Source organism: Semicossyphus pulcher, unplaced genomic scaffold, assembly GCF_022749685.1.
Source record: "Semicossyphus pulcher isolate SPU_LCO1_2020_fin unplaced genomic scaffold, fSemPul1.0.p SCAF_5, whole genome shotgun sequence".
Taxonomy (NCBI): domain Eukaryota; kingdom Metazoa; phylum Chordata; class Actinopteri; order Labriformes; family Labridae; genus Semicossyphus; species Semicossyphus pulcher.
This window is the reverse complement of record NW_027211726.1, coordinates 18,962,878-18,967,745: the sequence shown is the minus strand read 5'-3', so window position 1 is coordinate 18,967,745 and position 4,868 is coordinate 18,962,878. Positions and strand designations below refer to the sequence as shown.

The 4,868-nt window shown below is 39.4% G+C and overlaps 1 long non-coding RNA gene across 1 annotated transcript; it reads left to right on the top strand.

Annotated features, from left to right (window-relative positions):
- The first annotated feature begins 2,397 nt into the window (after window positions 1-2,397).
- Window positions 2,398-4,643, top strand: LOC138609256 (uncharacterized). The gene is made up of 3 exons (XR_011309469.1): window positions 2,398-2,529; window positions 3,012-3,105; window positions 4,433-4,643. It is a non-coding gene; the product is annotated as an uncharacterized lncRNA (long non-coding RNA).
- The last annotated feature ends 225 nt before the right edge of the window (window positions 4,644-4,868 follow it).

Here is a 4,868-nt window from a genome sequence, read left to right as displayed (position 1 = left end):
ACGATGATCACTTTCTTGTAGGCATTTCTTTGAGCTCATATATCCTGTTACTGTCTTGTCTTAGTACTTCACAGCTTTGACAACAAAATTAAGCCCAGACACAACTTGAATTTCTAAGGCACCGAGCGTTTTGAGTGGCACCATAGGAAGCCAGGGAAAATGATAATGCAAAGTGCAATTGCTAGGAGGGGGTGTCTAGACAAAGCGTCCGCAGGTACGGCAGGTATACGGCTAGACATCGCAGCAGACAGCCGGTCGTCTTCCTATGCACTGTCACTTTTTCTGACATTTAGGAGAAGAGGTCTCAAATCTCCACCCATTTACATCCATCTACCTCTCACTGTGCACCGCCTCCAGGCCATATCATGAGCCGGGCCTGTGATAAAGCACGTTGGGGGTTGAGGAGGGGGCCAGACTGTCAGACTGGCCGGGCTGGCTTCACCTGGAGTCTTCCCCTGTCTGTCTCTTTCAGTGTACTCATAGCGGCTGCCGACCTGTCCTTTCCCAGAGGGCTTTGTGAAAGGGACAGAAATGTGATGCTGCCATACTCACACTCAAGTTGTGGTGGAGTCTGTCTGCAGAGGGCCATGCTGCATCTCCCTTCCGTGACCCCCCACCCCACTCCTCCTTCAACCTCCTCCTATTCTACCTGAGCAGGGGAGACTCCAGGCGCCAGGCGCGGTGTAACAGCAGTCTCAGGTATGCTGGGCGGACGCTGCAGCCGCTTCCCAGGGCTTCAGCTGCACCTGAGACTGAGTGACGCGGGCAGCAGAATCAGCTCTTGGAGGGCAGCTCAGAGAAAAACACAAAATCAGTCATAAGTTCTCAAACTGAAAATGTGCGAGTGTTTCTTGTCTTAAGAAATGTTACTAATTATATTCTCATGTCTGTGCAGACTTCATTTTATGCCTAAAACCTGTAGTTTGAAACTTTCATTTCTACATGTAAGTTGCGTGAGGCTATTTAAGCACGGTGGCATTTTCCTCCTGCACTTTCGCTCCATGTCCCGTTCCTCTTTCCTCCGACTGTTGTGGCATTGTCATGTGTAAAGGCTTAGGAAGATTACAAAATAATTTGAAAATAGAATAAGTACGTTGAGCCTAACTTGAGGTTTGCTCCATCTGTCAACATATGACAGCTGCAGAGCAATTTTCATTGTGGTACAAGTGGTTTTGTGGTGAATGTGCGCTCTCATTTATCTAAAATACATCCTAAGCTGTGGCTGCCGCTTCATTATTCGAGCAGGCCGCACGGGTTACAATGTGCATTTGTTCCCAAATGAAAAATCTTTGCTCAAATTTGACTGACTTGTGTGCATATGTTTTGAGGAAAGGGGACTGCGTAGGGCTTTTGTGGTGGTGTGGGAGAGAGAGAAAGAGAGAGAGTGTGTGTGTCTGAGAGGGACAGGGAGAAACACAGGGAGAAATTCAGAGCACCGGAGAGAAAGAGTTTTCTGTTTTCCCAAATATTTGCAAGAATTTTCTCTGCTTTGCTTCCCAATACAATGTTGAATGTTATTGAAAACAATCCATGTTGAATGTATGGAAACAGATGTTTTGAGGGTCTACATGGTGTTTAAAATGTCTTAATACAAAAGGTATGACAGGCAGAAAACCCCCACGTTTTGTAAAGGCCAGTGGATTACAAGAGATATTAAGTCCATTTCATGGTTACATCTTTAATCTGGGTGCCACATTTTTAGAGATTGACAAAGAAATATTAAAACTATGTTTTAGAGCTGATCCACTTTGATTTGTGCAAGCTTAATTTACCCAGAATGCTCAATGGCTTAATGATGTAAGAGAAATTCACTTCCACCTTATGAACCACACATCACATCAAAATGAATAACTGTTTTAACACATTAGAAAAATGATATTCCTTTTTAAAAGACAATTTTCTCATTAATACATTATTTGATGGACAGCACACAACATGCAGCTTTCTTTTTAATCGCACATCAAATCTACAGTATGATAATAAACCATTTTACAGGTGATTGAAGATAACAATCTCATACTTGTAGTCCTAAAAGTGTTCACTCTAACAATTTGTCTCTGGAAAACACTTAGTGAGCAAGTCAGAAGGTATTTTGGACAATTATATTTTGCTTTATTGGATGTTAAGAGGCCTACCATACATTAGCTGTAGGGTATTTATAACTTCAAAAACATATCAAAAGTTGGAGGATTCATATTAGAAGCTAATTCTGAGAGAAAGGGCTAGTGTATTCATCCCAAAATGGTTAGACTACTGAGTGAGTTGATATGTTGTGAAATATGTTGAAAGAAAAACATTGCATTACCTTGCTTCGACGCACAGCATGGTGACAGCTGCGCTTTCCTGCGCAGTTAGCGCAATTTCTACCCGCTCGAGCAGCTCCAGCGTCCCACAGAACCTGCGCGTGAGAGCCATTCATTATCGTACAGCAACACAGCGGCTACACAGCTAACATGTCAGACAAGAAACAAACCGTGGACTTGGGCTTACTGGAGGAGGATGATGAGTTTGAGGAATTCCCAGCGGAGGGTAAATAATACAGATAATATCCGAAGTTCTGCAGCTCTTATTTTCTTTATACTATCGGTTTGTAAGGCTTTCTCCGTGCGGGGCCCTGTAACAGTGACTCAGCTAGCCTAGCCGTAGTATCGTTAGCATTAGTTAGCAACGTTCTTGTAACACGCCACAGCCAGCTAATTTAGCTGATTTCAACAAACTACTTGACTCGTGGCCTTCAATGTCTTACATACCACAGATATTGTGCATACATCATTGTATATTTACGTTTCTGTTATGTGGGCAGCTGCTATACTTAGCTCCTTTGCTACCGTTGGCTAGCTAGATAACCTACCGGTCATGCTAGCCGACAAGCTAAATTGTTAACCGACCAGGTAAACAGCAGAGTTTAGTTTAAGGGTTGTTTTGTGTGACAGTTTGAGACAATATTGTTCATGGTGTGGTTGTCTACTTTATTTTCTAATGTTGCTGATATTTCACTGTTTAATTCATAGATTGGACGGGGCTGGATGAAGATGAAGATGCTCATGTTTGGGAGGACAACTGGGATGATGACAACGTAGAGGATGATTTCTCAAATCAACTGAGGTAATACTAGCATTCAACAATCTTTACAATTTAAGGCTAACGTAAAGCTGGTTATTCATTAGACTTTAATCTACCATTACAGGACTGATCCACGGATAAATCATCTGGTGATAAACATGCGCACCTGTCGTCCATTTATTTATAAACCACAGTTATTGAATAAGAGAATGATCCTTAAAAAATTAACACATTTCTGTGCGTGATTTGCTTCTAGGCATTCATCTATTAATTATGGCTTTCTGTTTACTTGCAGGCACTGTGAACGTGTTAAATTAGATAATATATTATTTAAATGTGTGTTAATAAGAAAATAAACTTTAGTGTTGGATTAAAATGAGTAACGTAATCGATGATATTTTATTGATTGAAGTACTTTTAACAGAAGTAAACATTTTCACAGGATCAGTTATAAGTAACGTACGTCTCTTTTCATTTCTTTCTATTGTACAATTTGAAGATCTGTATAGATTCATTGACACCCCAACACAGCTACTTCTTTTATGATTCATAGTTATGATTGTTTTCCAAAATAGTAACTGTTATAGTTATCAATTTGAATATTTAAAAAAAAAAAACGTTGGTCTCTAAAGATGAAGAAAGCTTTTTTTCTAATATGCAGCTTGAATTATTAGCGGAGAACAGGAAGGAACATTCTGCATTTTGCTCTTTGATTCATATTTATGCGTCTTGCAATCTGGAAATTGCAAGAAACCTTATAGTGTTCTTGCTTTTGTGTCTTATTTTGCATTGATTGTGTAGCTCATCAGGAATAGCTAAGGTTGCTGTTGCACAGTGGGATGCTGCATGTTTCAGCATGTTGCAGCTTGAATCAGAAATTGTCCCATAAATGCCATAAACGCATAAAATGAAGAAGACTAATACGTACAGTAACTGCCAGGATTTAAGTGTGTCTCTTTAAATATTTATGCATTACACATCAAAGTTATCACTATTATTTCAGTCATGATTTAAAGACTTCTCACTTATTGAATAATCAATAACTGTTGGTAAATAAGTGGCTGGTCTGTTTTTATCTGAGTACACTTTAGACAGTAAGTAATATGCTATTGTTTTATTTTCAGCAATTATGATAGCCGTGCTATTAAGTTGTTGCTATAAGATATCATTATTGTTAAAGGGCATAGCTGCCATATATATGTAATCATCAAATCCATAGCTGCACGCATTATGCAATATTTATATATTCTTTCACTCCCATCTCTTAATGGTTCTCACAATCAATAGCAGAGGGTACTTAAGCCTCAACCACCCACCTGTAATCATCTGTACTGACTTGATCTTTCTATTTTCCTTTTCCTCCCTGAAGAGCGGAGCTGGAAAAGCATGGTTACAAGATGGAGACGTCGTAACGGCTGACAAGGCCTCTCACTATTGGATAACGATGGATATGGACTTATATATTTGAATAATACAGGTTGACCACGCATGGCTCACAACAGAGGAGATTTGAGGATGTTAATTTGTTTCATTTTTTTGTAAAAAATATTGATGGAAGTAAAGTGTTTGGAGAAAACGGTTCCTGTGAGTGTGTTTGCTGTCCAACTACACTGAAAATGTTTCGATGGAGTTTATAGAGAATACATTTGCTTTTTTTAATGCACTGCAATAGAGTTAATTTGACCTTTTTAATTATTTATAGAGATTAGTCATCCAACCTGAAGAACTAGGATTAAATGTCTTGTTATCATAGAAACATTACTGAAATAAGGAAGCTATGCTGGTAAATTTCTACATCATAATTA